This window comes from Manis javanica, chromosome 13 (genome assembly GCF_040802235.1).
Source record: "Manis javanica isolate MJ-LG chromosome 13, MJ_LKY, whole genome shotgun sequence".
In the NCBI taxonomy this organism is placed as follows: domain Eukaryota; kingdom Metazoa; phylum Chordata; class Mammalia; order Pholidota; family Manidae; genus Manis; species Manis javanica.
Window position 1 is genome coordinate 46,750,405 of NC_133168.1, and position 23,202 is coordinate 46,773,606.

The window sequence follows — 23,202 nt, forward strand, 5'->3', positions numbered from 1 at the left end:
AAACTTGATGATGTCAGAGAATGTTCTCAATTTCCCTCAGTATCATGTTTATTTTTCCTCATTTTAAGCTTATGCTTCAGGCTTTCTGTTTTTAATGACAAATTCATGTATCTTGGTTGCAAACATTATATAAATATAAATAATATATATGATGTTCATGCATACACGTATATAAATATATAAAAATATATACACACACCCATTTATGTATTTTTAAAATCTTTAGACAACTGGAGAATGTAAGATCCTGAAAAACTGAATTTTTGTTATTTGGGGTTATTCTGAAACTTACTGTGGTGGGTAATAGAATTGAGTGCATTATCATACATAAAACATAGTCAATTTTTTCCTCTTATGAAAAATTTAAGAAAAATAATAAACAGCATAGCATCCTTGCAGTGGCTTTTTTCTTTTCCTTCCTTCCTTCCTTCCTTCCTTCCTTCCTTCCTTCTCCCTGAGCCCCCACCCCTTATATCTCAATCTCTCTATTCTAGCTGTGTAGGCGTGTCCTAACCAAGATAAACCATAATGTATATGTTCCTAATTTAGGAACTTTACTAGTAATCCTGAAAACTAGTGAGGTGTTAGTCTAATCTGAATTTGTTCAGGGGCAAGTGCTATTCCTATTCATTGAGCTGAAATACTAAGAATACTGGGTTAATTTATAATTCAGTGATTCAAGTACTAGAATTGCACTCTGCACAGGAAGTTATTCTCTGGTGTTTCATATGGACACACAAAATTGAACATCACAGAATATAGCAACCTGTTGTCTTTGCCTTGACATTTCTGTGGCAAAAACTGAACAGTGCTTAAAAACTAAATTCTTCCAACTCTGATTAAACTTGGAAATCTATGGAGATGTACCATATTTATATTTGATTTGTATGAAGTGCTTGACATATTATGTAGTGCTCTGGAGTTAAGCACACACATATTGAGAAAACAGGATTTTCTTAATTCATAACGTTGGCTTTTAACAAGCACTTTAAAAGAATTGATATACAATCTTATATTAGTTCCAAGTATACAACAGTAGTTCAACAAATTTCAAAGATTTATTTCAAGCTTAAACTAAGGCAGAGTGACAAAATAATTAAAAACATGGTCCTCAGAGTCAGACAGCTTTGGATGATCTGAATTTAAATCATGAATATGCCATTTGAATCATGGATCCCTCAAAAGTTACTCATTCTATGTGTTTTTAGTTAGTTTATTTGTAAAATATGTATATCATAAATTTTGAAAAGTTGAGGTGTTAACTAAAATTTTTGCCTAGTGCATCATTACCAGGTATTGCCCATGACGATTAAGTATTTCAGATTTCTTGAGTCCAGACTGTTCTCTTGACATGAATTCCAATTTTTTTCTTTTTTGTACATTGGCTCTTTCAGTCTGTCTACAGTTCTATTATTTTATTCCCTTATGATTCATGGTTTTTAGTCACAGATGCTTGAAAAACTTATTTTTCTTTCTTGACAGCATGTACTGGGTTTTCCCCCAGCTTTTATAATGAAGCCTAAACATCTTAACTCACTGGAAATTGGCCCAATTATTCAGGCTATTAGTAACAGCAATAGATAAAAATCATATAAAAATGCACATGCTATTTTTGCATTTAACTGGAAAAAGAAAGCTAGCTGGTAAATTTCTTTTTATTTACCTCAGAATGATATCCAAAAGAAGAAGATTATTTTCACTCATTTTGCTATATTTTAAAACCATTACTTTTAAATAATAGTGTTTTGGGATTTTAATTCATTCATTATTTTATGTTTGAATAAATTCCAAAGTGTGTGGTTAAGGACATCAGACTGTTCTGGGATTCCTCCTTCCTCATCGTTGGCTCTTTCTCATTGCTTTAGCTGATTTCTCTTCCTTCTGACCTCATTTTACAGTGCTGGAGTCTCCATCCTAACTTCTCTCCTTGGTCCTCATTCATTATTTTGATAAACTCATCAAGTCCTTGGTTTCAAAATACCATTTACATGCTGACAAATCCCAGCATGCTTGCTCTCCCAAACTCTGTTTTTCATATTTAGCTATTTGTAATCTCCACTGAATTTTATTCAGTGGTATTTCAAATCTGGCACTGAGTTCCTGAATGCCCCATTCAAGAACTTGTTCCACTCATCGTCTTTCCCTCCTTAGTAAGTGGTGATTCAGTCCTGGTTACAGAACAAATTCCTTGGTATTCATTCTTGATTCCTCTCCCTCTGACTTCACATTCTATCTACTTTAGCTTTACGTTCTAAATATAATCTAGTGACTTCTATTTACTTTCACAATTTCCATCCTGGTCCAAGTCACCTTTTAATTGGATTATTGCCATAACCCCTAAGCAGGTCTCCTTGCTTATACTCTTGCCCTTCTCTGATCTATTATCAACACAGGAGTTTTAAAAGAGTGAATTTTTTAAACCTGAAATCATATGTCATACCTCTGTTCAAAACCATCAAATGGCTCCACCTTTCAATAAAGTCCTTACAGAGCCCTGGATATATCAGTTCATCTCTCAGCCTCCAGCTCACTCTGCTTTGAACTCACTGGCCTTCTTCCTTTAGCATGTTAGACCTTCTCCTCAGGACCCTGGCACTAACTGTTCCTTCAGCCTAGAATCCGGATATCTTTTCCACTCACTCCCTTAGCTCCTTCATATCATACCTGTTTGATGACCTCTAATTCCTCTATGTGTTATTTAGTGCTACTTGCCTTTTCCCACTTGCTACACTCCTGACTTCCATGCCCTGCTTCAGCACCTTCCAACATACTACATAATTTATTTATTGTTCAGTTATATTGTATATTGTCAGACTCCTCCTACTACGTAAGTACTGTAAGTTCTATAAGGGCAGGGATCTTTGTCTATTTGTCCTCCCCCCCACCCTCGATATATCAATACTCTCAAATATTAACTAGGCATCGATGAGTACTTGTTGAATGAGTAAAAGATTGCAGATGATCTTCCAATTTTATAGAAAAATTCTGATATTGTGTATGCCAGAGATACCAATGAAAATTGGGCCCATATTTTTGCAATAAAACTTTGTTATTATCTAGTATTTACATAATCTTTTTTCTATGTTCTCAGTTACTGTTTTTGATAGGTAGCTTCATACTAACTTCAATAAAAATGGCTATTTGTTTCACAAACACCTGATACTTACAGATTTGATTGATGGATTGATCATAAACACTACATAGTTAGAGGCAGAAACTACTTTCAGGACCTGGCATACTCCATTAGTCACTCATGGCAGTCACCTTTACCTTTATAAATCTATCATTGATCTCCCTATCATCTATTTATCTATATGTCTGTCTACCTATCTATGTATCCCTATATATCTGTATCTCTACCTATATATGTATCTGTATGTCTATATATCTATTTTTTTATCTGAAGGTAGATCTAGTCCAGTGAATTTAGGAAACTAAAGAAATATTAATTCTCTTTCTCATTGTTATCTAAAAATGTCAATCAGAACCAAGCTACCCTATGCAGAACCAGTTTCAGAACTTTTTTCTGGGGCATTCTTATCTCACTTCCTTTGAATCTAAAAATGCAGTCTTTGTATTATATGGCTTGGCTTTGCTATGCTATTTCAACATGTTTTTCCAGATGAATGATTGTTACTAGCAAGCTAGAAAATTTTGAAACAGCTGACTATAGTTTCAGACAATAGGTTGAACTTTTTATAGTTTTATAAAACATTCCAAATCTGTAAAAAATCAGTTGAAAATCACGTGAAATGGGATCTTAAATCACTTTGGTAGTTGTATCACAACATAAAAGGGATGCCATATTGAAATGAGGTGTGTAGCTGGGGGCGTATGTGCCCAAATATCCTCCAGCATTGTATATAGGTGTGTGAAATGCAAAGGGAGATCTAAGTTTTTATATGTAAAAACCTGACTTACTGAAGTTTTATGTGAATGAATGTATGTCAGTTTTATTACTCAGTTCTTTAATTCTAAATTCTATGTTTTTTGTGGCAGCTATTTAAAATTGGAAGGATACTTTTTTCTCAGGCTTTTCAGTTGTATAATTTAACCTGGGTACACAGTCCCTTTTCTCTCTTCCTTTGTCTAAATTATCTAGATAATTAGAAGAATGATTAATATACCTCCTGAATTGCTCAGATTGGGTAGGAGGTTTTCAACTCACTGAATTATTCCTGACTTCAATTTTTGCTGACATAATTTTCTCTTGTCAATATCAATTGGTTAAAATAATTTAGATCACTAACAGCCTCCTAAATGTCTTCTATTAATTTTGTGATGCAAGGGTAATTTTCCTTGACTGTTTTCTAAGTAAGTAAATCACTTCCCTTCTCAGAGGTAGTAGTTGCTCCTAATTTTCTCTTGTCCAATAAGTCCTTGAATTAATGCACTAAAGATCAGTTGAATTTCTTTTTGAAATATCTAATTTACTCTGAGCTTTCAACTCAGATTTTCTGACATGGCTAAGCCATCCTGCTCTTTGTCCCTTTGTACAAAGCAATTTCCCTTAGCATTTAAATTCAACTAGGTCCTCCACGCTGCAGCTGCATCTAGAATAAAACCTAAGCCCATATTCAGGTTCCAGAGCTCCACAGGATCCACACCTGCCTACTCTCCTCCTCAGCTGGTACCAGCCTGGCCCTGCAGCCCTTTCTGTTCCCCAGATCCATGAAGTTTCTTATTTTCTTTGCTCCAAAGGTCTTTGCTCCTTTGCCCTTTGCCTGGTATATCATTCTACATAATAATAATGCTTATTAGCTAACATTTATTTAGCCAACATTGTGTACCAGGCACTCTCCTAAATTTTGTATTATGTATCAACTTATTTAAACCGCTAGGTACCTGGATAGGTGAATAATATACTGATTTTACAGGTGAAAAAAAAGGCATACATAGATAAGTATTTTTTTCAAAGACACATACATTTGGCACAAAGTTGAGAGTAGAATTCAAGCAGATGCTCCTAGCTTGAGAGTATCACCAATACATTGCACTCTTAGCCATTTTGACTCTGAGGATTGAAGAGAATTTTTATTCATGTTAAGGAATACAAATTGAAATGTAATTAAAATTATATAAATATTAAAAAATTTTACTACAGAAAATCTTTCTGGAGCTAATTTTATGAAGCTTATTGAATTTCTTGATTAATTTTCTACCACTGAGGACTTGGCTACTCTTACCCTCATCTTTCTCTTTCTCTTCTGGATCTGTTTTTATCCAGGCATAGAGAGGAACAGTTTAGGGAAAAAGGCAACTTCCCTCTTTGTTGATTTTCCTGCTCCTCTCTTTAAGCCCTCTTCGTGGCAGGCATTTAAATGATGGTCTCTTAGGTGCCTCATGAGTTGATTCTTTGGAGGCATCTTTGGGAAGTTCTTCATTCATCATTCATGGATAAAGGAGATAATTTTCTGGCTTGACCTCTTCTAACATTTTCTTAGATGGTCTCATCTCTATCTGTTTATCCCTAAACTTTTGCCAGGATCTTTTGGTGGGATACTGAACAGAGGGCTAAATCCTACTTATCCATATTGTCCATTTGACAATCATAAGGCACACACTTATTGCCATCAAAGAAATGAAAGTGTAGGTTGTTTCATCGCACTTCACTGCCCTGTTTTGCTACTTTGCCATATATACTCAAATTCTCTACCCATCCTATACTCCTTCCTTGCTTCAAAAAGACAGATGCAGACTAACAATTCTGCTGTGTAAACAGATGCTCAGATGAGAAATTAAATGATTGCTTTTGTTGCAGCTCACTTATGTATGTATATCTCTAAGGAATCTCCTCATATATCTCTGGTCTTTTATGGATGTGCAGTGTTTGGTGATAGAGGGAGCAGGGATTTCTGCCACTGTTTAGTAGATCTTGTATAAATATATATGGTGGCTTTTCTTAATCTGACCCAAATCCATAGTTCTTTTGGTGGTTACAAAATTTTGGAATGAATTTATTTTTTATAATATACCATTCCTGAGCCCTAAACTTCCTATACCTAGAAGAGTGTGGTCAAATTATCCTCACATTTTTTCTCTTGCCTAAAGAGAGAAGTGTCAAAAAGTTGATTTAACTTTGAACTTTTTCACCCAAACAATGAGATAAGGATTTCATTCAATTAACTTTTATTTTGTTTTTGGGATCAGAATGGATCTTGGAGTATTTTTGCTTTTTTCTGTTGATAAAGAGCTTTTCATTCTTTAGTCTACCCCCCAACCCCCAACCCATGAACAGGCAACAGCTCTCTTTCAAGATTGACTGCTTTTCCTAATTAATAACTCTTACTCTGCTAAAAAAAACTTATTTCCACTGTCCTCTCCAAACAAACTTGGAACATTCCTTGTTTTCCCGCTGCAGATGACAGTCTGTGGGGGATGGCAGGTGTTGTCATGACCAGTACTTCAGAAAACAGAGAGTTTGATGGGACATCTAAAAAATTAACAGAGAAGAAAATATTTCTGTTGCCTTAAAAATCAAAAATATTTTCAAAATGTTAGCACTTAAAAAATCATATAAGAAAAAATCTGAGATTTTTTTATTGTCTTTTCCTTAAAATGCTATGTCCTGCACTTACTTATCATTTCAGATGACAAACAAAAGTGATTTTTATAAAAGTAATGACTTACATTGAATAAAATACATTACCTAATGTTTAATATAAGCACTATGTCATTTATTTAAGATTTGGTTCAAACTTTTAGTTGAACATCTAATGGAGTAATAGAAATGATTCCCCAGTTACTCATATATTTTGTACAAGTATTAGTGAAAAGTCTTATATTTGTACAATGCTGGGAACCCTTTCAGAATTGAAACTGCAATAGCCATTTGGATTCAAAGTTTGAGTACTAAATAATCTACATATGATTATGCAAAATGTATTGAGCTCAAAGTAATAATCTCTAATTCACTTTTGAATGATAAGTGCAACTGCTTACCTGGAAATTATAAAAATAATTGAGAAATCTGAATAGAGGCATTTTTGTAATAAATATGAATATATATTTTGGAGCAAGATGAATTTGAACTCCAGTTTTGGTGACTAAAGGTGAATGTATTCTGTAAAAGAAATACTTAGGAATTTCTTGTTTACAAATTTGACATTTTTTTCCTGAATAGAGGAAGAGCTTACATTTCAACTGAGTACTTTATAAAATGGATTTTGAAACCTGGCATGGTATCAAAGTGAAAAGTAAGGAAAATAAGGCAAGTGCTGGTGCTTTCCACATACTATCTCACTTAACCTATTAGTCACCTATCTGAATCCACACAGAAAATTTAGGCAATTTGTCCAAAATCATAGAGCTATTAAGTGGCAAGCCAGAATTAAAATCAGAATCTGTGCATTCCAAGAGGGTGCTTTTCCCCAATAGGCTACATGGTCTCCCAGGAAGTAAAAGGACATGGCTTCGGGAGTAGGATGGAAGGGAACGCTGGAAGAAGACATGAACACAGTGCTTCCGAGCCTCACTGAGGGGCTCTCAGGGGGCAGAGGCCAGGGAAAGACCACTAGAAAATATTTCGGGATTGAATGGGTTCAATGCCTTTGTCAAATTATTTCCTTATAATTCTTCAATGAAGTTTAAAAAGTGATTGAAAAGGAGCCATTTTAAGAGAATTCAGGACAAAATACTCAGGAAGACAAACCAGAAACAACAGCAAAGGTTCAACGTAGTGTTGGCCTCATTTGTACTACAGAGTCAAAATCTTCATCTAATATAGATGCAGAATTTCTGGTCTCATATATAAGAATTTATAGATTGAAAGAAGGAACAAATGCATAGGGGTGGGGGTGTGTACCTCATTTGTATGTAAACTTTGAGGTCATAAAATATTTCTTTTAAAATATTTTATTGTGTTGAGTGTCTTTCTCCATTCTTTTTACTATTCATATGACCTAGGAGGATGATACATCTCTTTTAGTCACCACTCTCCAAATCAGAATACATTAATAATATATATAAAATAACTTGTGTCACTTCTTAAATTGAAATTGCTTTCTCAAGAGTAATCTTGACATTGGAGGATTTGTGAGTTGATACTTTAAATTTGCATCCTCATTTGTAGGGTGTCTTCTCATTTACCCATTTAACAAAATAGAAATTATGTACATTTTGGTTCTGATGGCTATGTTAATATAGTCATATAGTTAGTACTAGGAAGAGTAGCTCAAACATCTGTATTTAAAAATAGAAAGGGTCAGAAAATGAACACCATTGTAATAGTAAGTAGGATCATAACTAGTGAGGATAGCTTCCACTTTAATGAAATACTAGTAATAAATGTAGCAGGATTCAATACAAGAGACAAAAAGCTGAGTGTCTACAATCTCTAACATTATCATTTTAGTCTTAAAATATTTCCATTGTATCGCAAATAAGTCTTCTATAATTTTGGAAATAACTTAGTGTTTTTAATATTTCAAATTCAAATCTGTGCAGCTAAATTTAATCTCCCACAAACTGCTCTGATTTTCAGCCTTTAATCAAATCAACTGACACTTAGAAGTTCCAGGGATTTTTTTTTTCTTTTCCAAATACATCCTTAATTTTTCTTCTTTGCCTCTTTCATTCTGTGTTAGTCAACATGCGCCCCAAACAACTGCTTCATTCACTCAATTCAGTGAAAAATAAATCAATCAAGTCAGTTGCTAGATTCCTTGTAGACAAAATATGCAGCTGATTGACTAGATGTTTCACTTATTGATTGTTTGTTTGGGTATTATTTAGACATAGCCTTTGTCACCTTCTTTTCTCCCTTTATTGAATCTGCTCTAATTGCTTTTGTATTATCCTTTTTGGCATTCTTCTAGCTTCTCCCTTCCACTTTTGATTGTTTAAACAGTTCTATTTATAAATGCATTCTTTGATCAGTCTGTATGATATGTTTTCTAAGTGGTTTAGCACAAAGTATATAGGCTATGTGTCCTGATATTCAGTCTGTGCTCAAATAACATGAGTCAAAATTTGAAGTGGAATGAGATTCAAGGCCGCATGTACTAATTTTATTTTTTTATATCTGAGTCAGCTTTCTAGTATTTTTTGAATACATGGGTGCTGGCAGAGAGAAAAAAAGTCAGTTATCAAATATTCAAGTACTGATAATTTGCTTCTTTATAATCTCACTTTTATCCTTCTTCTCCTAGTTGGTGGTCCGGACATGAGTCACACCCATCTGATAAAACCTGGTACCAATGAAATACATATTTCAGTTTACTTTCTAAGTGTACTTGTAGAGCAAAACTTGGCTAAAGAGAAGCACACAAGTGGTCAAACTGGACTTAATTTAAATCTTGAAGGGATACTTCAACACTTCTGGGTACCACTACACTTGCCTAGTAAATTCACCTTCCAATTTTTTTTTTCCTTAAATTTTTAATAATCTCTTCTCTTTTAACATCCCTATGATGACTTCTCCAAACATTCTCAAAGAAAACAAATGTAATCTGATGGAAACAATATCTCATGTTCCGTCACCAGTTATGAAAACGTGCCTTCGTCTGCACAACTTACTCAGCCCTCTGTCTGATTATGAAAGAGAACGTATCTCTGTTCTTCAGGCCAATTCCTCACTTAGGCCCTGGGCCCCCTTTCTTCTTTAGGGCTCTGCTCCTGCCGTTATATAATCTCTTCCTCTGTGCAGGATTAACCCACACACACAGGATTAACCCCCCCACACCTTGATGTCACTTCTCTTTAAAAATCAAAAACAAAACTCATTTTTTGACCCTACATTATCCTCCATATACTACTCTGGTATTGTCTCCTTCCCATTCAAGATTCCTCAAAAAGTTAAACTATTCTTGCTCTCTCCACTTTCTTACTTTCCATTCTCCCTTCAACTCATTCCAATAAGACTATTTTTTTCCTGGTCATTTGTTGGTTTGTTTTTCCAAAGATCTACTGAAGCAGAAACAAGTTGGTCGGATACTTGATGGGAAAAAGCAGTTTCAATGGTATTCAAAATATTTTTTAAAAGACAGTATAGCACAAGACTTTGAAATGACCATTTGAGGTGGCTGTCAACCAGAAGGCATGAATCCAGAATGGTTTCTTTCATGCTCAGAAGTTTGGAGGAGGCAGAGAAACCCTGCTTTTCTTGCCTTCCAGCAGGTACCTGTTTGGGGGCAATCTGAAAATCAAGGTTGTGCTATACTGTTCTGCAGATCCTGATATTCATAAAGGTGGCTGGCCATTTCTTACTTTCTGTTCTGAATCTCATTCTGCAGAAGGCCATATGTCTTGGTAGTTAGCAGCTTCCACAGCAAAGTTCTCCTCCATTTTGTGCATCAGAGACTTGTTAGTTCTTTTAAACCATCAACTTTGCAGTTGAGGAACTGACCCTGTCTCCAGTTCTCTTTTTTCTCCCCCCTTTCACCTCCCTCTATCACCCCCCATTTCACCCATCCCTCTATCACCTCCCCTATGGCAACCACCAGTCTGTTCTCTGTGTTTATGAGTCTATTTCTGATTTTCTATTTTTGCTCATTTGTCTTGATTTTTAGATTCCACAGTAAGTGAAATCACATGATATTTGTTTTTGTCTGACTTATTTTACTTTGCACTATATCCTCTAGGTTCATCCATGTTGGTAGAAATGGCAAGATTTCTTTCTTTTTATTAGCTGAGTAATATTCCACTGTATATATGTACCACTTCTTTATGATTCATCCATCAGTGGACACAGGTTGCTTTCATATCTTGGCTATTGTAAATACTGCTGCAATGAACACGGGAGTGTATATGTATTTTTGAATGAGTGGTTTTTTTTTTCCCCTAGGTAAATTCCTGGAAGTAGAATTGCTAGGTTGTATAGTATTTCTATTTTTAGTTTTTTGAGGAACGTCCATACTGCTTTCCACAGTGGCTGCATCAATTTATATTCCCACCGACAGGGAGAGTTCCCTTTTCTCTGCATCTTCCCAACACTTGTTATTTCTTATCTTTTGAATAATGGTTATTCTGACTGGTGGGAGGTGATATCTTATTGTGGTTTTGATTAGCATTTCCCTGAAGATTGGTGGTGTTAAACATCTTTTCATGTGTATGTTGGGTCATCTGTATCTCTTATTTGGAAAAATGTTGATTCTCTCTTGAATCTTGCTCCCCCTGATACAGGGCATCATTGCTCTAGTTCAGATAGCAGCCTCACAGTGATCAGCAAACTTGGAATTGTACCATTCTTTAACCTCCCAAAGGTTCTTGGCAGCCACACTTTCATTCTGCTGCCACACATCACCCAGAAAGCAGAGGTCAGGCCCATACCAGTTTGCCCATGCTACTCCTGATCTGGGCCTACAGCTCATAGGTTTCATCACAGTGCAGTTTTTTCAAAAAGTCAATCTCTTCTTGCAAGGAGTCCACTTTACATTCAAGGTCAAAGATCTCCAAATAAACATTGCCAGAATCCTGTCTTAAAGTTTCCAGGGTGCTCTGAGCTTCTCTATGAGCTTCTCTCTGAAACATCTCTTCCTGGAGCTTCTCCTGGAGCTGCATGATGTCCCTGCATGATGTTCCTAGCCAGCTTGTCATGCAGAGCCTGCATGTGGACCTTGTCATTGCTGAACAGGTCCACCTGCTGCCACAGCTCCTGTATCTCCTTCTCAGAGAGGTCCTCAGGTATGACTTCCCTGGCCCTTGAGCTTGGACAGCAGAATCTTGTTCTGCTGCTCCAGGAAGTACACACTGGAGATGCAGATAAGGTGATGTAGTCATTCAGTTCCTGCAGCTCAACCTTGTTGTTCATGTGGGTATTCTCGAACTCGGTGTTGATGGTGTATGGCCTAGGAGGGTATGGTGTACATGCCACCTTGGAGGCAAGGTGTGGGGGCTGTGTCTGATTCCGGGGCTTAGCATGCTGCCCAGGCTGTACGTATGATGGAACATGGTCACCGCACTTTGCCTGGAGCTAAGTAGCTCATGGTGTTGGGGTTGTAAAGCTCCTGAAGGAGGAGGAGGAAGTGGACTTGGCTGTGGATGGTGGCTCCTCTGAAACAGCTCTCATAAAGGTGACAGGCTGCTTAAGTCAAAAGCCAAAGCCAGCAGATTTTTGTTCTCACCATCCTTTACCTCCCAGAGGCAGCTGAAAAGGCTGACCACTGCCCATTTGATGAATGCATAGGTGTTTCTCTAATCTTCTGACATGCTTGGTTTCTCTTGCCATTACCCCTTCTCAGAAACCTTTATGGCTCCTCTTCTGTCTAACCTAGCTCAAGATATTAGAGTGAGGGGCAACTCCATCATGTACCTTCTCTGCTTATGGAAAATCTCATTCTTATCTGTGGCTTCAAATACTATCCATATGTTGATTCAAAAATTTTAATCTAGAGTCTAGTTCTCTTTGAGCCTGCAAGTCATCTACTGAGTAGCTTCCCTTTCATCTCTCTTGGGTCTTCAGATTGTTGACATGCCCTGCAGATCTTGGGTCTTGCCCACTTCCAAATTCCATTAACCAGTTCCTTATTATAAATCTCTCAAAATATGCATTTTCTGTTGGCTCTGTTTCTCTGAAGAATGCTGCTTAGTACAAATCCCAAGAAATTTTTGTGAATTCATATAAAAATTGCATTATAGTCTATAGTGTGTGTGTGTGTGTGTGTGTGTGTGTGTGTCTAAATAGAAAACAGTACTTTAATTATCATCAATAAAAAATTTTCATAATACTTCTTGGATAATAGGATTCTTTCTTTAATGGGTCTGTCAACTTCAGAAATTTGGGCTGAATTGAAGCGAACTGACACTTATTTCAGGTTCAACACTGAACAATTTCTCCTTGCTTCTTGATCTTGATGTCATAGTATATTGAGAATAGTCGTTCATATAAACATGTCAATTCAGATAACAACTTGTTTTTTCTGGTTTCCATACCCTGCAGAGGCAATCAGCAAAGACATGCACTGAAGTTATCACCTCAAATGTACTGTAGAACATTTTCTGGCTATTTGAACAGAAATATTGAGAGGTATGTCTTCTTGAGAGGTTCAGTGGTTGCATGACAATGTAGATTCACAGGCACTCAGGGAAAAGACAGTTTGCTGGTAGTTAGTGATGTTCTTTATTTTACGCATAATGCTATGATTTTCATCTCATGCAAATTAAAATAAATTTAAAACCACTCATTCTCACAATCAACTCTTTTCATCTAATGCTCAAATTCCATTTCATTTAGCATGTCTTTTAAGGAGAAAAGCAAAATACAATTTTATTGTTGTTTTTACTATTTTTTGTTTCATTTCGTATCTGCTAAATATGCCATCCATATGTCATTTTTTTATTATTGAGGTAAAAAAGGAATTCTATCTTCTTTAATAAAAAATCAATTAAAACATCCAAATGATCAGTTTCTAATTATTTTCTCTAGCTCTAAAATAAAGAACCAAGTAATAAAATAGTATATAAGTACATTAAAATATTTTACACTGTCATCCAATAAAAACACCTTTTATGAGCACGAGGTTTCTTTTTAGACCTAAAGATAGTTGATCCTCTGGATTATCAATATTTCCCTGTTATGGAAATTTTACTTTCCTGATTTGAAACTGGTTTCTATGGAAGCATCAAGCAACTGGAAAACAACAGCTGGTTTGAGTATCATTTTTATTGATTTATCTTTGACAGGGCTTTTCTCTTTAGGTGTAAAAAATCCTTTATAATGCCAGGACTGGATTTTAAATGTGGTTGTCAGAATGAGGACTTCTTAAAAATATTACTCAGTTTTATACAGTTAAGATTAGTTGCATTCTGTAATATAAGAAACATGTAAAATACATGTTTCTTATATTGGCTATTTACTAACAACCCCCTGATTGTTATGAACGACACCCTGAGAGGGTGGGGCTGTCATTTTCATATCACGGGTATTTTGGGAAGCCTCAGTAATAATTCTTTTCTATTGAAAACATTAAGGACTTTAGATTTTTGAAGTTTTTTCTGTCTTTTATGTATTTTGTACTTATTTTAAGCTTATACATCAACCTTTCTGTTTTTAACCAATATGTGCATGTTATATCTAAATATAGTTTTAAAATTAATATCCCATAAAGTATTGTAACAATGACAGCAAAAAAAATACACTTTTGTTTATTTTTTTATTTTTTACTTTTATATTATCAGGGAACTTGCTTCTGTAGGAAGTGAAAGTATGCTTTTCAGTGGTATCAAATTTATAATTGGGTCAGGAAATTAAGTTGATTTGTAGGAGCCAGTTGTTTTATAGATACTTAAAATAACAAGTTCAGACACTGGTTCATAAGGTGACACATTAGCTTAAAAATATAGCAGTGTGGACCTGCTCTGACTCATGGATAAAGCATATGGGTTAGCAATAGCCAAGTGGGCAAAGACTTTGGATAATCTGACCTTATTAAATTTTCTTCATATTAATATAACTATAACTGTAATAAAAACAGGCTTCACTGTACCAGAGAATATCAAATAAGTATTTTTTATAGTATGCTGTACATTTTTTAAAAATTGAAATTCCTTTGAAAATAATGTCTGTTTAAAGAAAGACCAACCTGGACATTATACTGTATCTTCATAAGTGAAAACAAGAATGGAAATATATATTACTACCAAAAGTTCTCCCAGGAGACGGTTTGGTTGAGCATCACTTTCTTATTTTAGTTTTATAAATACCAAGAATGGTTTTAACTACATATCTTAATTAGTGACACTTGGTAAAATCATAACAGCATAGAGAAAAACAGCTCCAGAACAAAATACTTTAGATGTGCCATTTCAAATCCAGTGTTCATTTTGTTTCTGGTGTTTGCCTAAACTGCATAAGATATAGACACTGTGCCCATGTAAGTAATCTATTTTTGGTAAAAGAAAAATAGCCACTGTCACATAATCTTATCTAGGCAAAACCATTATTATTTTGCCTTATGTGATGTGTTTGAGTGATATGACAATAAATGAAAAGGTCAGAATAGAATATTAACATTTTTGAATGAATTTGCGATTCAGAAAGTTACTGTAGTGACAAAGGAATGCAAACATCTCCATTTACACATCCTGGCAGAGAACAGAGAAGTAGGGTTAATGTTCCTGATTATAGAAAGAAAAACTGGTATTTTTTAGACCTAAAGGAGGAAGACTGCATAAAAATAAAATTATAAAGCTGTACTTCAAGTGAACTTTGAACAAGTTCATAATCCAGTACTGAAACTGAACACTTGATATAAAGCAGTAACTGTCCTGCTGCAATTTCATGCAATACATAGAAGATTAGCCAAACCTTGGTAAAGAGAAATACAATGTGGAACAGAAGAGCAATCAGTCACTTAACCACATCATGTAAAATATTTTAACCAGGTTTATAGTGAAAAGGAGCAGTAAGCTCCAGACCTCTGCTATAGAGCTTTCAGGGATGGTTTTACAGGTTTGTTCTTTTAAGCAGTTCAGTAACATGTGTGTTTTCTCAATTTTAATTTGGGTTTAGTAATTCTCAATGACTCCTTTGATTTTATTAATAAGTCCCAAAGGAAGAGTCACCATCATTTCTGAATTCTGGACCAAGTTTATTCTACTTGACCCTCTCAGTCAAGTTTTTAGTATACTAAGTACAAACCCATGTGAGACCTGATCCTAAAGCAGTATTTATTTCTGACCTCATGTGTGTATTAAAACATGTGTATGCATATGTGCATGTGAAAACACACACATGCACATTGACTTAGAGTAGGTTACCATTACATTCAGTCAAGTTCGCCTTAGTTTATAATAGACATCCAATCAATATAATCAGTTAACCATTATTTTTAGTTGTTGGGGCCATATCAAATGCTAAAAACTTAAACTAGGAGGAGAAGGCAGTAAGTGTACCAACTATGAATCATATGAAATTTCAGTTTAGATTACCCAAAATGTCTGGGTGTCCTGAATCTTTTAATAAGGCCTTTGGGTACCACATACATTAGGTGAAGTTCTTAAAACAGTCTAGCCTCTAAGATGAAAGTGGCACATATATGTTGACTTGCAGGAGCCCCACTCACAGCAGTACTACTGTGCACACTGTGTTTTCCCAGACTGCCCCCAGCTCACAGCTACCTCTTTGAAAGCACTGTATCTGCAAGCAACAGAGGGAATTCTTTCTAATGGAGGAGAGGTCAGATACAGTGCAGTACACACCATTAACAATAAATAAACATAATCTATTTGGGAATAAATTCTGCTACCATGTACTAAACATTATGAAAATATCTTTCTTATAAACTTTGTGTCATGGTTGTTTTAAAGAAAGCAGCTTTCCTGCTGTATACAGTTCAGCTTTCAAGAAGGTGAAACCTCCACTTCTCAAACAAACAGTGAAATGTTGTGTGAAAGTTTGTGGCTGAGAACGTCTGTCAGTTGACAGTAAAATTTGTTTAATAATAGGAGTCATTTAATTTCAAAATGCTTTCACTTGCTGCCTTCTGAGCATCCTTGTGCTCTACCTCTGAGAAAGAAAGGGACCAAACAATCTCAAATCCCATCTTTCCCCTCTGTGATAATTTGGCCCGAGGGTGCAAATAATCTTAGGGATGTTTGATAATGGGATTTTCATTTTGTGCTATAAAGTTTATTAAAGAAAGGAACAAAGTGCTGTTTTAATGAAAGATTATTCCAATTTTTCTCTTGAATATAAAGGGTCTGAATATAGAATATTTGTCTTTCAATTTCAGAACTACAACACCAAAATGGCTCCTATCTAGAAAAATGTGAAGAGCAGGGAAGCCACATTTAAAACATTTCAAAAGTTATATTCAGTGTGAATTTACAATATTAAATGATCTATAAATGTCTTTGTTTCACATGCTGTTATGAAGATATGTTGAGATTATTTTTAATATTTAAATGAAATCTTTGGGTATGCAAAGTAGAAAGTGAGTGAGGGATAAATCAAGTTTTAACTAACACAGGTGTTTTTTTTAACTAGCTATAATTAATGATGATTAACTAAGGATGATTAAACAAGGAATATGGGTATTTATTTCACTGTCTTACCTTAGAGAAGTTTAGGCTAGTAAAGCTCTTGTAATTCTAAAACAACCTGGAGTATAACTGAATCAAATTTATGCACCACATTTGACAGTTCTAATCTCCCCATGTGGTTCCTCAGGTTACTTGTTTAGTAATAACCCTTTTAGCCTAATCCACTCCCCACTCACCCAACTTCTTCTGCCCCTGCTCATCCCCACTTCCACAGCCATCACCCAAACACACACCAAAGGGCTCCTAGAAATAGCTGCTGCAAAATGCAGTTGGCCAGCATTGCTAGCTAACATTGGTACCAGTCTTCGTAATCAAGTTTAATTTCTTGAGGAAGTACTTAGCGCAATGTGTAGAATGGACATTAAATCTGAGAATGCTAAAATTTCTGCCAAAGTGTTCATTTTACTGGTGGCATACTGTGCATATGCATAAAATTCATTAGCCTTGGCAGGAAAACCAAACTGGAGATGTGAGAGCAGCAGAGGGTGGTATTGACCATTCTAGAAGCCGGAAATTCAGTATCCTTGATCACAGGGCTATTCTCTGCTTCACGACCAAAATTCACTCCAAGGGGCTAAGCCCTGTATAAACTGCCTGACATTTACTGACACACTCCCTAATTACAATAGTTCTACCAAAAACACCACTCTCATTTCTGCAGTCTGCCCTGTTTTCCTTTTTCAAGGATTTCTCAGTGTGCCTGAATTTTGGGGCAGAGGTTGGTGACCGGTCAGGAAAAGTAACTTGGGTTCTTTGAGGGCACGTGGCATGAATTTGTTCTGTTCCTTGCAGTACTTCTCCCACTGCCAAACCTTCATTCCCTGCTCTGCTCCATTCCCACACTACCCAGTCCCCCTTCATTTGAGTTTGCATGTTGTGCGTTAAGTTTTATATGCCTTTAGTTCCTTTTAGTTGACACTTTTACAAACATTACACAAATGAGGTTCCTCAGGCTACTTGCTTAGCAATCCCCCTTTTAGCCTAATGCCTTTTATGGCATTACACCGATGTATAGTTTTGAAAGTGGCTGCATGATTCATGTATTCACAGCAGTGAAGATGACTTTCCTTTGATAACTCTAAATTGGGGTATTATATTAGCCTTTGTTTAGCTATTCCTAAACTAATGCAAGTGACAATAAAAAAATATGACACAATTTGGAGCAATGTACAAAAAATATTAATGAAAACATATATGTGATTGATTGAACATTCCATTTCATATAAGATAACAACATTACCAAAATAGTTACCTGAACTCTGCTTTTCTAATAGTACTTTTTCCCACTTCTCACTTGTGGTTTCTTCAAAGGTCATATTTAAAAATTCCTTCATTAACTACATATTGTATGATCCTATTCATATTTTATTCAAGAACCAGAATATCTAATACATGGTAATGGAAATCAGAGGATTTGTTGTTTATGAGGAATGGAGATTGAATGCAAAGAGCCAGAAGGGAACTTTCTAGGATAGTGGGAATGTTCACTGTTTTGATGGTTGCGTGGATATATACATTTGTTAAAACTTTGAATTGCACACCTAAGATAAGCGCATTTCACTCTGTATATTTTACCTTATTAAAATGTGAAAAATTGTTTTGTATAACTGTAATTTTTCAAAAGTATCAGTCATGTGTCTTCCCCATGTTATGTCTTTTTCATTGCTTTAGCCATTTTCAAAACATTGGAAAATTGTCTTGAATTTTCTGCTTTTTATTTGGATTTGAAGCAATTTTATTGTATGTAGTTATCTTCTCATTAATTCTTAACTTTACTTAAAATAGCAAATTAATGTAATTGTTGTAGTACATCACAGATATTTCAAATATAACTCTGCTTTTCTAATAGTACTTGTTCCCACTTTTCACTTTTTTGGACAGATTGACTTTTACTGTATTGACAGTGCTTTAAATTCACTCCTATTCCTTCAGCCTTCCTCCCACACATAGAAAATGTGTTCTGTAAGTTAGACAACCAAATTCTTAATCCTGAGTACTCATGTTGCAGTCCCAAGCAAACACTGGACTTTCTGAGTAAGTGACTTGACATTTTTTCTAGGCTGTGATACATTTACCTAAGATGTTCCTGCAAGTCTTTCAGAGACTTAATTTGGGAAAATTACATTCTGAATCCATTCTAAGGAAACATTATATAAGAGGCACATAGAAGACACTAAATATAGAGGGCATTGTGTTTTAACCACTTCATGGTAAAGACAGAGCAGTGGCTTATGATTTTGTGATGGTAACAATAATGATGATGATTGCTGGTGGTGATAGTGCTAACTCTGTGCCATTCGCTCCTTTAAATATGTTACTGCATTAAAATCTTCCTGACAGCTAAGGAAATAGGTATTATTATTATTATTATTATTTCAAAGAATAGGAAACTAAATCTTAGAGAAGTTAATCAGTGTGTGGCTGGCTTGTTCTTGCGTAGCTCGCCTAGGAGTGCTGCAGTTAGAGTGAAAGCCTTCTAAGGAATCCTGAAAAATGGATCCGTGCTCATAGAAAGTAAAGTGCCGAGAGCTGCGAAATCCTACCCATCTCATCCTACGGACTACTTCCTCTTTTTAGGAGAGCAAGGTACAGGTTTTTATTTAGAGATCAAGTGAAAGGACAGAGCTCCTAGCTCACGCCAGGAAGAGACAAGAGAGTCCGTAGTGGTGCGTTGTCTAGGGGGTTTTAGAGGCAGTTAAGGATTTTTTGACAACATGAAAAAATACTTAGGGGTGTGGACTTGCATCACCTGCCTTGCCCTCAAGGTGGGCTGGGCTTTTGTCTGTCTGCTAGGGCTCTTTACAGTGAAGTCACAGGTTATGCTGAGATACCCTGGCGGAACACTCAAGCATTCCAGGCCAAGTTGCTCCAGGCCTTTTGACCTTTAACTGATCTCACTGAAGATGTCTGTATTCTTAGTCTGGTATCTCTCCTTAGAGAATTAGTGTAACCTTGACTTTGCATAATGCTTAGTGCAGAGTTTCAATAGGGACTTCTTTGCCCATTGTTACATTGCTCTGACTGTAAATATTCCACCCTGCTTTTCACGGAGGCCCTCACCCTACTCTGATTACACCCACAGTCCCTGTCTCATTTTCCCCTCTACAGATAGAAACCCTAGATGCTGCTAGGGAAAGGGGGCGATAACTGCTGTGGCTGCTTCATGCTGAGAAGGGGCACAGTAAAGGGCGCAGTTAGGTCTCCATCAGTGGTCAGTTGAAAGGACCTCAGAAGACTGGCGCTTCCATCTTGGGTTCCATTTCTAATATTATTTGCAGTTTTATGGCTTCTCCGAAGTTATTCCGGACGAGCCACCAAAGATGATGCCGGAGTTCTTGTTCACAAAGCCAAAGAATGAACTTCACAAACACTTAAGGTAGGAGAGCAAGGAACAGGCTTTTATTTGGAGATAAGGTGAAAGGACAGAGCTCCCAGCTCATGCCAGGAGGGGACAAGAGAGTCCCCTGGCTACTTCTTATAGTCTCTATTTATATTTGAGCAAATGAAAGGAAACAGCAAAGCACCTGCAAAGAGTAAGCTTAAGGTCAATTGTTGCAGAGAAAAGAGAGGCACTGAGACTCCAGAATGAATCAAGAAAATTATGTTTGAAAAAATGGAAGTGGTACTAGTAGGCTGTGCACCATTCTTTCCTAATAATTCACCTAGACTTTTCTCAGCAGAACCTGGATGCTGAGCAGTGTGTATGATAAAGTGGAAAACACAATGAAGAACCTAACAGGGTCTTACTTATAGGACCTTATAATCATGTTGAAAAGGAAAATCTGATTAATTCAAAAGCATCTAACACTCATAATAGAAATTAATTATGAGTTAGTATCATAACAAACTATATTTTTTCAGGAATGCAGAGGAGGGGAAATAACTTTTGGTGGGGAAGCCACAGAAGGCTGGATTTTAAAGGAGGAGATAAGATACAGATATGAGGACAAGATTATGGTTATAAAGTAGAGTGGGAACAGGGCAAAGAATATGCAGGGGAGAGGAAAAGAAGATATGAGATTAAAGTACCTGTTTTCCTACGCATGTTGTAAGTCACCACTGTTAACAGTAACAGAAAACTTTCCTTTTCCTAAGATCTGGGAACATGATTGTTGCTTTAATTTCACTCAAGGGAATTAGCATGTGTTTGTAATGTTTATTAGAGGTGCATGTGTGTGGGGAAAACAAAATGAAACACTGTGTTGACAAGAGCTGTCTCTAAATGTCTAGGTTTGGACTGGCTCCAGTGCTCTTGGCTACATACTTCTGGCATGTACAACTCAGGTCAGAAAATGTTACTGAAAGGCTTAAAGTGATAGTGTTTAAATGAAAAATTACATGTATATTTCATTAAATACAAACATTTACTTTAAAATGTGTGGAGAGCTTCCTTTTTCACTATTTGCACAGTACTTTTAGAAGACTTGTAATATTTTCATATTAAAAATGTTCAGGTTTTCATTTGTAGTGTGCAACAGTAGAAAAAGAGGGGGAAAAAAGGAAGAAAACAATCACCAAATGCATTGCTCTTCAAACACGACCTCTACTAAGGTTTTCCTTAATTTCTTTCCAGTCTTCCCACAAAGAGAAATTTGGAGTGGCAAGATAAGAATACTTTTACTTTTGGAATCTATGTTTACACCTAAATAGAGTAACCTGTGTGCAAGAGAAGCATATATTTTCAATTTTTCATAGTTCCCTATATCCTTTCATAGTTTCCTATATCTCTGTGCATAGGAAATTTTTTGGCAAGGCTCATACCAAACTATTAACAGTGATTCTTCATAGAAAGAGTTTGAAGTAGGGAAAAGGGAAATACGTATGCACATGAGCATATGCGTACACACACACACCTCTTGTTAGATGCAGTACACACTACTTCTGAAATTTAAAAAAAAGTCAAAAGCCAATCCAGCACCTGAGACCTTGACCATGAATTCTTTTTGTGACTTAATAGTTTAGTGTGAGAATAAAATAACTAAATATTTTTATAGTCTATCAATTATATAAAAAAGTATGTCTATCCAAATATTATAACTAATAACTAGTTAAGGTACCTAGAAAATATTCTTTAGTAGAGTAATGCTCATCTTCATGCCTTCCTGCATTGAAGGATTAGCCTCTTCCGATACAGGCAAGCTCTTTAATTAAGAAAACTTCACTACAAGATCGGTTTGGATTAGCAGGAGCATGTAATTTCATTAAAAAAAAATTTAAAGCTTTTTAATAATGTCAAATAGATGTATAACCCTATTAGTTAAATCATTTCAAATAAATGTGTTATGAACTGTACATATTTTTAAAAGTATATGGATGATAAGGATAAAATAATTCTTAAAAAAGAATGGTTTGATCCCCCCAAAGGGCATGGGGCAATGTCAGAAGACATTTTCGATTGTCACAACTCAAGGAAGGTGCTAGTGGCATCCATTGGGTAGATGTCAGGGATGATGTTAAACATTTAATAAGGCACAGGACAACCCCCTATGACAAAGGATTATCTGGTCATGAAGAATTATCTTCCCATAGCTTAATCTCCAATTTAATTGTGCTTTATTATCCTGATTTTTAAATATTTCTTGTACTATCAATTTAAATTTAGTTCTAGTTGGTAGTTATTTTTAAAATTTCAGAATTTTAAATATGTATTTTCAATTAGTAATACCCAGGAAATGGGCATAGGTGTGACAAATTGAAACGGACCTACACTATAATTTAAGCTCTAAATTGGCGCAACTGTGGAAATGCATATAAGTAGCTTTAAAATAAACACATCTTCAACTCAGATTTTATCCATTTAAAAATTTTAAAACTTCATTATATAATATAGTCCATCGATATATGATATATCTATAATCTATTCTCTTGTTATTCAGAGAATTTAAAAAACTTTCCTAGCAAGTTTACAAATTCATGGTATATATTATCCTTCAATTAAAAGAAAAACCTTTTTTATAACTTACGGGTAATTAGAGACTGATTTACTGCTAAACTACAGTTTTGGTGAAATCATTCTGAAATATATCTGTATAATATTATCAATAGTAAAAAGGAAAATTACCAGCTACACATCTACTTTACAAATATTTTGAATTTTGAAAGGAAAAAACAGATGAAAGAAATTCCTGGGGAATATGAATAAAAGAAGTTTTTAAAAAATTGTTCTTCTTCTAATAACACAAATGCAGTAACAGGAGTAGTATTTTCGAAATGCAGTAACAG

The 23,202-nt window shown here is 35.5% G+C and overlaps 1 pseudogene; it reads right to left on the reverse strand.

The window, feature by feature from the left end:
* Positions 1-9,841: 9,841 nt before the first annotated feature.
* On the reverse strand, positions 9,842-17,198 carry LOC118967783 (vimentin pseudogene; annotated as a pseudogene).
* Positions 17,199-23,202: the final 6,004 nt, after the last annotated feature.